At 38.3% G+C, this 13608-nt stretch overlaps 1 long non-coding RNA gene across 1 annotated transcript; it reads left to right on the top strand.

Annotated features, from left to right (window-relative positions):
• The first annotated feature begins 5113 nt into the window (after positions 1-5113).
• LOC144993913 (uncharacterized) lies at positions 5114-5986 on the top strand. Its single transcript, XR_013657212.1, has 3 exons — positions 5114-5228; positions 5654-5768; positions 5848-5986. It is a non-coding gene; the product is annotated as an uncharacterized LOC144993913 (long non-coding RNA).
• Positions 5987-13608: the final 7622 nt, after the last annotated feature.

Below are 13608 nucleotides of genomic sequence, written 5' to 3'. Positions count from 1 at the left end.
AATTGGAGAGCTGTAAAGCAGCTATTTAAATTTTGCTTCACAAAAGGATAGAAATAAAGAGGGAAAAAAAGACACAGTGAAGGGGGAATCAGCACCAGAACCGGTATGTTTTTTTTTCTCTTGTTTTTAAGCTTAGACCTGTTTCCCTTCCTGTGTCTGACGGCGACAGACAATGGAACATTAGGCATGCCTCTACCAGTGTCATTGGAAGACTAATGAGATGGCACCAGGCCTACGAATGGCTCATTGGCCTGATGCACATTACTGTCTTTAAGAGTTTCTTCACCCTGTTCTGGTCAGCCATGCAGCAGATCCTTTACCTGAGGCAGCGATTGTGATGAATAACAGAAGTGCACTGCCTGACAGGGCACAATATATCGTCTTAGTATTCTTATCCTTAGACTGTTAAAGCACAGGTGCCATTTGGTGTATTCACATCCAATTTGTAATACCAAAAACTTCATTGAAATGTAGATTTGTACTCATGAAAAAGGTTAAGGGTTGCATTTTTAATATCAGTAATTGTGATGTTTGAAGCATTACTGCTCTCTTTATTGGACTACAGCAGAGGTGCCCACACTTTTTTGGCATGCGAGCTACCATTGAGATGACAGGCTCTAAAGGATCTACCTATATACACACACACACACACACACACACATATATGAATGTAAGGAAATACCTTTGTTGTGGGTATTAATATGAGTTTTCTAGCAATACATAATTAGAACAGAAAAGGCTTTATTATTAAAACAGAAAGCAGCGACATTCGCGTTTCTAGTTCTAGTTGATTGTCATTCAATACAGAAACCAACAGAGTGCTCGTTTATGGAGCATCACATCCAGTAAAAACAAAACCACACTGGTGTGTGAAATGGTGTCTGGTTTGCCAGGACTTTTGTTCATAATTATTGTTTTTCAAACCTTTTTTCTGTAATTTTTAATATCAAATTGCAGTATAAAATCACTACAAGAAAAAATCTAGGGTCTGAACTTTTTGTTGTCTCACAGTTTTTTGCCTATAACTTATCCTGAACATTCTCACATGCATACTGTGACAAAGTAGCGTCACAGGTTGCAGGACAGCGCCTAAACACCAGCCCAAATGGTTTGTTTTTGTCTCTTTTCTCCCAGCCCAGTTGCAGTTTATAGTTTCACCAGACACATGCACATACCCAGGCAAACAAATCATTCATATTTCATATTTTGTTTAATTCAAAGAGTGCACAATTGGTTTTAAATAGAATCTTACTCACCATTTAAGTTTCCCTCCACAAACAGCCAAACCAGAGCATTGTACACATCAGCATACATATCCACAGGAAACAGGAGGTGACTTCACATGTCAGAATTGTTTGGTTTACTTTATTTTTGTTGTTGCTTTGTTTCCCTTTCTGTCTAATTAATTTTGTTTCAAACATACAAACATATTTCTGTATTTCAATTGTTACTATCTTTTTTTTGTTAAACATCTGTAACTTTGGAGTTATGTTTAAGAATCCTCTAGGTTGCAAGACAGGAATTTGTTTGAAGGAAGTGTTTGGTTAATTGGCCTGTGGGAGGGGCTAAGCCTTTAGAAGGAGTGAACTTTCCCAGTATGGTTTTAGTGGTGGCAACAGGCTCTCCCAGAATCAATTGAATTCTTTCTTGGATTATTGTTTTGCGATCAATAAAATCCCATTGTTTGAAATTTGGAGTCTGCTGGCTTGGTCATCTTTTTTTCGAGTGATCTATTTTTTCTTACTGCTAAGAAGAACCCTGTCACACAAAGAAAGCTGCTCACAACATCATACACAGCTGTAAAACTGATACCTCACTGACATCTAAAGGAGGGTTTTTATTGTGATCAAGACAAAAACTAAAGGCTGAATGAGCCTCACATACACATAGAACAGAACTGTATTTTGTATGCAAGTACTGTGAGTCACATACAGTGTCATATGTTAAAAATCGTACTTGAATGTGGGTGTTGTCCAGTTCCCTGAAGCTCATCTTCAGGCCAGATATACTCCATGAAATCACAGGCTCAGAAAGGAGGGCAAAGAGAGAGCAGAAAAGCAAAACATGAGAACACGGGATTGGGTAATATGTTCACATGGGATGCATAGTCAGACTTCAGGGAGGTCATTAATTACTAACAACAACAAAAATTGTCCCAGCTTAGACCCCCGGGGGGCTACTGATGCTGCCTCAGATATCCGTCCAAGAAATAGATGGGTGGGTTTGGTGGGTTTATTTGGAGCAAGGATTCATCCAATGGTTCTTATTTTAAGCAAAAGGACTTTTAAACTATATTACATTGTTTTACTTTGTCTTAAACTGCATCACTTTTACCTAATAGTTGATTGCATTGGCACCAACTGATCCTTATTGAGTGTAGAAAAAATTCAGATAGAGAATTTAACAGCTGTTGTAATATCATTGATAACATCTTTGTGGCGGGGTCCCGCCGAGAAAGGATGCAGAGGAGCCAAGGTGAGGAGGTTCGGTCTTTATTTCAGATCGTGAGCACCACAATTGCTCCATGCAGGGCCACACAACGCATGGCACCTCAGTCTCACTCCTCCATTCTCACAACCTGTGATGCACCCTTTTAAATGATGAGCCCCTCCCATTGGGCGTGGCTCTTCATCATCTTCCAGGTGGCACCACAGGTAGATATTTCATACATAAAATATACACAAATACACAAAATAAAAACAGTGTGGGCCCCCTCGCCATCTGACGGTGCCACACCGTCACAATCCTTTTTAAGACAATTGCAGGCAGCTTAACTGTCATCTGTGATGCTTTTTTTTTCAACCTGTTAAAAGAGATTTTTTGAAGATATTGTGTCTGTCTATTAGTGTGGGAAATTAGGCCACTTATTCATTTTTTTTCTGCTTAATTTATGGTTGATATTAAAATATCAAAAATTGGAAAAAATGATGATGTACACCAAAATAACTACTGTTCTTTACTATTTTAATGATAAAAAAAAATGAGTGTGCTTAACACGCAACCTGTGCTTTTGGCTATGAAACAGCAAAAAAGAATCTTGGTCAGACAGTGGCTTTAAATGAGCATTGACAGAATTGTAGTGAGAGACCACTGTACACAAAAAGGAAAAATCAGATTGAATCTATACTGAATCCCACAGTGGCCAGAGGACAAATTTACCTGGCCTCCAGGTGGAACAGCAGACACAACAGATCCCTCATGAATTGTGATAAAATCATTAACATATTTAATAAACTTCTTATTTCTCTTTAAACCATCCAGTTTTTATTCAAACCACAAGTTTAAAGGTGTTAATTTCAAGGATCCAAAACTTCAAAGCATGTCAGAAAACTGGGTTATCAAATGTAGATGAGTAGTTGAGTAGTTAATTGAATTAGGAAGGACCATCTGGAAATGTAATTGGGCAACAGACTGTATTTCTACACAAAAAGCACAAGAATGGTTTGATCTTTGTCATATTGAAGTAAAATGAAGAAAGTTGGAGTTTAAACCATGAAGTAGACTTGAGGTAGCCACTACACCTCCTGAGTGAGCTAGTGAGTGGATACCCTGCGTCTTTCTTCACCCTATAGTTAGAGACGTTTTCATCTCAATGATATTGAGGAGGGTTAAAACCAGAACATTCAGAATGTCTCCAAATCTTAAATTAGAAAAAATAAATTTCAGTACAAGAGTAACTATTTAGATATAAGTGAAACATTGTTAAAAACAAAAATATAAATAAAATTTGTCTCTACTGAACAGTCAGAAATACAGACATGATTGACAAAATTAAATTAGTGTCAATCATTTCGAAGTGAACCAAGCTGTGAAATTTGTGGCACAAAAACACAAAACTCATTTAGGTAAAGTAAAGATGAAAACATTGAACTGGTCTTTCATTTTTTTGGGCAAATAAAATTTTTCTTAGTCTCAAATGTTGGACTTTGTAATTAAATTATTAATACTTCTACTTTTGCTCCAGTCAAATCAGTAGCTTTATCAATGAGGGATTTATTAACAAATAAAATTGGTTTGGGATAGAAATAAAAAAGAATATCTAATTAAATGCAACCACAAAGTGGCACAATTCAGTATTTTTATTTGCTTGTCCCAAGTCTGGTTAAATGCAATGGGAAGTCAGGGGACTCAAACAGAACTTTTCTACTGAACCAGTTGTAGTCCAGCTTAACAACATCTGCTACCGGTGCCTCAAGGTGTCAGTTGAAATTGGACTACAGTTGGTCTAATAAGAATAGGAGGAAGGTGTTTTCGAACCGCAAAAGTGATCAGGGAGACTGGCAGGAGAGCACTTGGTGTGCTATCTGAAATGAGGAAAGCAGATAAGGAGACCTGGTGGTGGAATGACTAAGCTTAGAAATGTGTTACAAGAAAAGGCTTTGCTAAAAGAAAGTGGTCAGAGAGAGGGATGAAGCACAAGGTTTTCACCTTGTGAAGGTAGCAAAGGTCAAACATGGTGTAGGACTTGTATGACATGTTAGACACATAGGCGAAGGAGGGGATTACGGTGGCCCTGAAGTGCAAAGCATTCAACAAATCACTCGATACAAAAACATTTTTAAGATCACAACAACAATTAAAAAAAAAAAAAAAATTTTAAAAAGCAGCATTACATTTTAGAAAACAAAACAAAATTTCAGAAACCAAAACGTGAAAAACAAAAATGACAAAAAAAAAAAACATTTCAGAAAACAAAATTAATTTCCAGGAAAAAAAGAAATATTAAAAAATGAAAACATTTCAGAAAAAAAAAAAAATTCCAGAAAAAAAATGAAATATTAAAAAATGAAAAACATTTCAGAAAAAAAAAATTCCAGAAAAAAAATGAAATATTAAAAAATGAAAAACATTTCAGAACACAGAATGAATTTCCAGAAAACAAAACGAAATCTTCAAAAATGAAAAACATTTCCAAACCGGAAGAGGCAGGTACTATGGGACAACGCTGATTGGATGATGATTTTTGTCAATCATTTGAACTGAAAAGTATTTTAAATGAAGCGATGACGGATTTTATCGTCCAAACAACAATGTACTATAATAATCAACGTATTTCCTATTTATATATCAAATAAAAAATGCAGCAAACTGTTAATGAACTTTAAAATTATTTTTTTAACATTTCGCCTGACACACGGTCACCCGGAAGTAGTTTGTGAGCACTTTTACTTTGAACGCTGTGCGCTAATGTCTACGGCTGCGAGGTTCACGCTGTCAATCATCTTCAGGTAAGAATCAATTCTGTGATCTTTTCTTTTGTCAGTCACATGTCTCTAAGAATGTTAATTTTAGGATGTTAAAGTGCTGCTTTGAAAAGATAATTTCTTTTTATCTTGCGCATGCGCAAAAAGAACCCGATGGAGACGAACCGTCTTCACATGATAGCCGTTCCCGTTTTCGGTGACAACATGAGAGAAAAAGCTCCGAGCCAGCCTGATTCTGTGATTTATACAGTAATTACAGTAATTATATGGCATCAGTGTTGCTAAAAATCGACTTTAAGACTGAAATCAGTAAACAAGTTCTTATGGGAAATAATATTTAAGTGCATTGTATATTTTAGAACCATGCATATACACATATACTGAAACTTAAAAATGAACTTTAAAGTTTATAAAATACTTAATTGAATTAACATGTGATATTTCTGCAGGTGAAGTTTCTCAAAGCGAAGTTCCAGAAAGGTTTGTGCTGCAGAAGAACAGATGGCAGCTCTACATGGGAATACAAGAAGACTAAAGTCATTCATATCATTGTGCAGTGTACAGGCAAGTCACCATGATTTATGTGAAATGTAATCAATAAATATTATTTAACCTTAATATCTATTTTTTTTTTAAATTGCAGGTCCTTTAAAAAACGTCTTTAACCTGCTGCATAAGCCTGATTAGTTGTAAATGATGCAGTGGGGAGTGAAAAACGAAGCACAATTCCTGGCTTTAGTGTCGGGCTGATGATCTGGAAATCACATCTGAGGAATCGCATCAAACACTTGTACAACTCCAAACAACTTAATGTTCCTTTAAGCAAAACTCCAGTTTAAAATGTTCATATTAGGCTTGCTTCATTTAGGAGTTTTTCCATGTTTACCATTTTAGGTTTTAAAGCTTTATTAACAAAGATGATGTTTGATTTTCAAAGCTGTTGTTTAGAAATGTTTTTTTGTCAATGAAAAAACTGAATGCTGATGTGAGGATTGTAATAATGGATATGAAAATAAACAAATTTGTTTCATAGCAATGCAGTATATTTATTGAAAACTTAACATGAATACGTTATTCAGTAACAGAAACAAAGAAACAGTTGTGGATTTTCCTTTATGGGCTTCTTCATGCAGTCAATCAAATGTTACGTTTACATTCAGCATTTACTCAGCGTACCTGTCAGTCACATTTATTAGAGGAAAAAATGCATCTGGGAAAAGTCTGTTTGTGCTTAACTATATCAAAAAGAGTCATGTCAGGGAAGTTTTGTCCACATTGCTGCTCAGCATCACATCCAGAGGAAGATGCACAGGTAAGGGAGCCCAGTTCCTGCTCGTACATGCTTGCAGCTTCCTCTGCACTGGACTCCAGCTCCTGCTCCATTGAAATCCCTGAAGGGGGATAAATTAATAAATTAAAAATCCCTGACAGAAAAACATCAGCTGCCGTTCATCTTTCATTCAGGAAAAAGTTGAGTTCATCAAAATGAGGAGAAAATGAGTTAAACCAGAAATTCATTAGGGAGGGGTCAAAACACCAAATCAGAATAAAATACATTATTTCAGTCTTATAAAAAATACATTCTAAAACAATTTGGTATTCCTCCTCTGCCTGAAAGACTAAAACGTTTTTTTTAAAGATTTATTTTACACTACAGACTTTGCCACCTTTAGTTACACACCTAGACGTGTCTGATGATGTGCACATCCAGTCATTTACTGTCATGTTTCTGTGCACTGACACACTCTAAAGTCACAGATCTTAATAGTGTGAATAAGAAGCATTCATAAATGTTATTCTGAGACACAAACTGCTGCAGTTTACCTGACAGCTTTGCTGATTTATGCGGCTGGTACACCTGTCTGAGAATCCTGCCCACGTGACCCCCCCCCTCTCCAGCTGATGATGTAACCTGTCATTAACGTATGACTGAAGGATCTTGGATCTGTCTGTAAACACCCACCTAGAAATCACGTTTAACGCTACATTTATTAGATCAAACAAATGTGCCTCCATACCTTATCAGTGGATGGCGGGACTGCATTTCCTGATGTGCGCCGTCTTTAACACCCGTTTCTTCGCAGCTGCTGCTTTAGACAGAATCCTCTCACGACATTTTGAAACATTTGTAAACCTGGTTGGTGTTGATATTTCTGGGTGCGTTCTGTCATCACATCCGCTAAATATTCAAAGATTAAAGTTTATGTTAACGTTTTACCGTCCCTTTCTTTGTTTACCTGCAGAACGGACGTCATCCACACAAACTACTTCCGGGTGACCGTTCTGCTTCAGACGAAATATTCAAAAAATAATTTAAACCTTCATTATCTGTTTGCTGCATTTTTGATTTAATATGTAAATGGGAAATACGGGAATTATCATGGTACATTGTTGTTTGGACGATAAAATCCGCCGTCGCTTCATTTAAAATACTTTTCAGTTCAAATGATTGACAAACATCATCATCCAATCAGCGTTGTCCCATAGTACCTGCTTCTTCCGGTTTGGAAATGTTTTTCATTTTTGAAGATTTCGTTTTGTTTTCTGGAAATTCATTCTGTGTTCTGAAATGTTTTTCATTTTTTAATATTTCATTTTTTTTCTGAAATGTTTTTCATTTTTTAATATTTCATTTTGTTTTTCTGAAATGTTTTCATTTTTTTTATTTCATTTTGTTTTCTGGAAATTAATTTTTTTTCTGAAATGTTTTCATTTTGTAATATTTCTTTTTTTTCTGGAAATTAATTTTGTTTTCTGAAATCTTTTTTTCTTTTTTTCTTTTTTCTTTTTTATGTTTTGGTTTCTGAAATTTTGTTTTGTTTTCTAAAATGTAATACGCTTTTTAAATTTTTGCTGTGATCTTAAAAATGTTTTTGTATCGAGTGATTTGTTGAATGGTTTGCACTTCAGGGCCACCGTAGGGGATATACCTGTACAGTTGATTTAGAGAAACAGAGGTGGAAGGAAGTAAAACAGGCTGGAATAATGAAAAGACAGTGATGGAGATGTGCTGACAGGTTCCACAATGTGTTGGAAAGATAGAAAGAACTTTGAAGAGCTGATGAATGAGGAAAATGTTAGAATGCATTGTGTGCAAGAGTAGCTGTTGTTGAGCAGGAAATAGAAAAAAATCAGTGAGAATCACGTAAGGAGAACATTGAAGAGGATGAAGAGTGGAAAGGGTTCTGACAACATGCTTGTGGAGGTATGGACGTGTTTAAGAGAAGTGTCTGTAATGTTTCTGACTGGGCTTTTTAATAAGATCTTGAAGACAGAGGATAACTGATGAATGGAGAAGTGTAGAGAGTTGTGGAAATTACAGAGGAATACAGCTAATGAATCTCAATGAAGTTATAGGAAAGAAAAGTGAAAGGCAGACCAAGGTCAGAGGCGAGCACAGTGAGCAACAGTATGGCTTCATGCCAAGGATGAGTAACACAGAAGCAATGTTGGGGTCCCTTCTCTGCACAAGTACAGAGAAAGTCAGAATAGAAAGTATACCAAAAGAGGAGCTGTGGTTTTGTTTGAAGACTTCGGAAGTGACAGAAGCATGTTGGAGTTGTTCTGGACATGGATGACAGCTCTCATCCACCTACAGATGTGCTGTAGGTGTGACAGAGATGTTCAAGATGGAGGTGGGACTGCCCCAAGGATCAGCTTTGAGCCTCTTCTTGATGGACACACTGACAGATGAGTTTAGATAGGAATTTCCGTGCACCATGATGTTTGCAGATGACGTTGTAATCTGTAGTGAGAGTAGAGGAGGAACATCAAGAAAGATGAATAAAGATCACCCACAGCAAGACAAAGTATATGTGTGTAAATGAGAGGAACTCAAGTGGAACAGTGAGGTTACAGGGAGATCAGGTGAAGAAGGACTTTGGGAACTTAAGGCCAATACACACCGGGACGATTTTCGGGCGCGATATTCGCCGACGTTTAACGCCTCGTGACTGAACAAAGGGCACCAATGTGAGTGTGCACACTGACGCGAAAAAACGCCACGCGTCAAAGCATCAATTTTTTTTAAAACGCCTCGGGTTCGTTTTTTGGGTTTGACGCGCCGCGTCAAAAACTATACGACCAATGAGAATGGCGCTTTTGCACATGTGTCTGGAGCTTCTGAAGTTACAGTAAAACACAACTTGGGGGCGCTCAAACACAAAACTGCCTTTCTGAGCACACATACCAGCGAAGAAGATAGACGCCAAGTAGCGTCTACACTGCCACGACGAAATAATGACGGACATTCTAAATATCCCCGAACCAAGCACCAGTTGGAGCTACTGGTGCTTGAAATATTCATGTTTTCCTAGTATGATTCTGACAAGCGCGTAAATACTTGCTCTCTTCTTCTGAGTGAAAAGCGACTTTAGGAAGCGTGATGTTGCGCACCGCCACCTTGTGTACAGGAGTATTTCTGTTTTGCATTAAGTGCCATATAATGTCAGGGAATGAAATTGCATGTTCGCCCGGCTCATCGTCAGCGAAAATCGCCTTGGTGTGAACACAAAAAACGTGTTGAAAAATGCTGGCGAATAACGGCTGGCGAATATTCGTCCCGGTGTGTACGGGCCTTTAGGGTTAACAGTCCAGACGAACAGAGACACTGAGATAGAGCTGAGGACGTATGTGCAAGCAGGTTGGAATGGATGGAGAATGTTTTAAGATGTGCTGTTTAAGTGTCAACTAGAATGAAAGGAAAGGTGGAGAAGACTATGGGGCAGCCATGTTGTTAGTTTAGAGGCTCTAAGAAAGAGAAAGAAGGCAGAGCCAGAGGTAGCAGAGATGAAGATGTTGAGGCTCTCTTTGGGAGAAACCAGGATGGATATGATCAGGAATGAATTTGTCAGAGGAACAGATAGGGTAGATGTGTGTTGGAGAAAAATGGAGGAAAACAGACAGAGATGATTTGACACATTGAGATAAGAGACAGTGATTATGTTGATGAATGGTAAGGTTGGAGCTACTAGGAAGGAGGCCTAGAAGAAGACAGTAGAGGAGGTCCATGGAAGTAGGTGGAAAAGAGGGTGGTTGATGCAAGCGTGGATACAAAGCCAACAATGCTTTATTTCTTTTGGCAATGATACCCAGCTCCAGCTTCAATGAATTTGTAGAAGGGCCTCTAATTGCATTCACTTCAAATGAAAAATATAGTAATCCAGAGGCATCCAAGAAACTATTGGCTTTTTTTTCTTTTAGGCTCCAGCCCAAAAAAATTCAATTTACACATGATCTGCACTCCAACAAACAAGAAGTTGGACCCGTTTTTGCTGGATAAGATAGTAAAATTTACAAATAAAGCAGTATGCAGATTTTCAAAGCAACCACTGCAATTGGAATACTGGCAACATGAAAGACAAGCAGTTACTATGAAAGGTTGAATAGCACTGTGGGACTGGGGCTTTAGAGTGTTATAAATTCCATCCTCCATCACATTTATTTATGATCTGAGCAAATCGTTAACAGCTTGACAGCTTTTGAGCCATTGATTGGCTCATCATATAAATTAGTACTTAAAATCTTGATGGAGCAATTGTCCTATTAATTACAAAGCGCAGCACTCATCTTCCAATAGGATTGCAAGAATTAAAAGCAACACAAGCTCAACACTTGCATTTCGCATCAACAGTCACGGCAATCCTAAACACGTTTCGCCATCACGTGTTGACTGTATGCTGAGAGGACACAGAGTTGCGCGAAGGTGGTACGGCTGTTATATTAGCTCCCTCAAACTCAATTTACATTTAATTTGTAAGCTGGCTCCTTAGTCTCCTCCTGGCAGCTAAAGGTATAAATCTGGCCTTATCTGGCCCCGGCATGCACAGTTCATATCCACACACCCTGCGCCAACAAGAGATCTATAATTCATGGCCAAGCATACCCTCGTTATTGGCCGCTCGTGTATTAGAAAATACAACACAGGAAAAAGAATTCAGTATTGTGTCATCCACACAGTTCAAAAGGCAGGAGAGTATCTTTTTCTCCCCCCAGACATGACCAGGTGACAGAAACTTCTCTGTTGTGCCGTTACACATAAAAGAACGGAATGCGTGGTGTCAAACTTTTTACATTTATATTCTCCTCAGTGGTTTCGTGTATCATTATGCCAAAGAGTGGGTTAACGTCAGTGTGACCCTGCAGGTGAAAAAGTGCTCTGTTTGACACAAAAGGGAATTATTCATCCAATTAGGCTAATTGGATGGGACAGGTCAGGGCACATAAACTGTTGAGCGAGTCTGAATATGCTAAAAAGAATGTGGTAAATTATCTTGAGGAAGTGCACCACTTAAACCAAATTAGACCTCTGTGTGTATATCTATAATGGTAAGAAATAAATATATATTCCTGCTTATTGTTCAACCTGAAGCCATTGTCTTTTCTTGTTGATATCTGCTAAAAAGGTTATTACCCAATTAAACTGTCATTATCAATTGTTGAACCAAAGCTTCACACCTTTGTCACACAGGTGACCAATAAATCCTCCTTAAAAACAGTTTTTCTTTAATCAGGATAAAATGTAAGGAGAGTGAACTTGTCAAAGTCAGGGTAAAATCATATAATTTAGAGTTTCTTATATGAAGCAACAGGCACCCCAACAGGAAGTGATGTAACTTAAGCTGGTCTTCCAGTAGCAGGCAATGTTAGGTGGAATTTACGTCATTTTCCACAAACATCGCAAAGGTGTGGAAGCAGTGCAGGCCAAAAGGTGAGGACTGAAGGCTGGTCTTCATGTTGCGTTTCATAGGCCTTACGGTACCAGAAAAGCAAGAAATAATGGAACTGACATGATCAGCCTGTTGTGAAATCATGAGCTATGTGCACATTGCCCTCTGAAACACACGTTGAATCAGCCACTTCCAATGAAAAGTCCATGTTAATGCGCATTTCAGGCCTTATGGGTTCAAAAAACTCTCCCGTTCGTGCATAACTTCGCACAACCATTGAAAGTACATTAAAATTAAAACCAGGTCAAAGTTTGACCAATCAGGGACTCGGATTTGTTAGTGACGTATGGATGGCGTAAAACAGTGCCGACTGTTTGAAAATGTTTCATGGAGGACAAATTAATGACTGTGGTTTGTGTCTGGCTGGAATTGTATGACAGCAAGTCTTTTATTTATCAGAATAGAGCTGTGAAAGAAAAAGCGTGGAGCAAGATTTGCACCTTTTCCACATTTCGCACTAAGCCTTTTCTAACTGTAGACACTTGTACATTTGTTGGCAAACAGTAGAAAAAGAAAAAGAAGCTCCTTCCTGCTCATCAACCCCATATTCAAACCCATAAGCGCGTTTTTGAACGAGCGTTAAATACCCAGTAGCTTTACTCACTGAAAGCAAACTTTAGGGAACAAACAGCAGGATAAGAGAGTCATTCGACACTGGGCAATATGGCCTCTTGAGAAAAGAGGAGTCAGAGTCTGCAGCCAAACACCTCGTCTGTCCTCAGTCAGCCTCTCTATAGTTCCCATCGGGGTCAGACTTTTTTTTTTGTGATATCTCTGTTAATGAACATAGCAAGTTCTATTGCACCAGTGTTCGGAGAAGGGATGCAGGGATGGTAAAGTTGGGGAGGGGGTTTGGACGGCTCACTGAGTTTGGTTTGTGTTGTTGTGAAGCAGCTGGAAGCAATGAAGGGGAACACAAAAACAATTTTCGTGCGCCGAGTGACTGCATTAGCACCCACTCATCACAAAGTCATGAGCATGCAAACAAACCATGAACGAACACCTGCTGTTATGTACGGCATGCGAGAGATCTCAACATCCTAACTAAACAATATGGTGTACAGTATGGTGTCAAACAAGACAACAATTTAGATACAGTTACAATTAAAGTTGAAGAACACAACAGACCATTTAATTTTTGAGAGCTCACTTAATGGAATACCTTTTTTAAATTTACCTTTGGCTTTAATTTTGATATTTTTCAAACTTAACATGTATATATGTTACTTAACATGTTTATAAGTGATCTGAAAGGAATAATGGTCGTAAAATGTTTGAAATGACATATTTAGGACTTTTAAATTGACAGTTGCTGATGTTTTTGATTAAACTAACATTATGCATACATTCAACTCAAGTATCTTGGAAAACGTAAACAACAGTAATCTTCTCAGTAGACGGGGTCGCTGCAGTGGGTTTCCCGAGTCTGGCTTCTTGCTTTGATCGGTGGTGGTGTGGGGGGTAGGGGGGTCCTATATTGAACGTGAGTTGGGTGGCCACATATGGACAGGTCCCCCAAACCCCAATATATTGTTTTCTCACTTAGGATCGAACCAGATTTCAACTTTGCATCTTGTGTGAGGAGGGGGAGGTTGTTACATATGTAATTGCCCCTCTCACCCTCCGTGGGTGGTTTCTCCTCCAAGCTCGGGTCCTCTACCAGAGACCTGGGAGCT

Source organism: Oryzias latipes, chromosome 7 (assembly GCF_053564925.1).
Source record: "Oryzias latipes strain Hd-rR chromosome 7, Olatipes_Hd-rR_3.1".
In the NCBI taxonomy this organism is placed as follows: Eukaryota; Metazoa; Chordata; class Actinopteri; order Beloniformes; family Adrianichthyidae; genus Oryzias; species Oryzias latipes.
The sequence above is the reverse complement of the archived record's forward strand: the minus strand, read 5'-3'. Positions and strand labels throughout refer to the sequence as shown.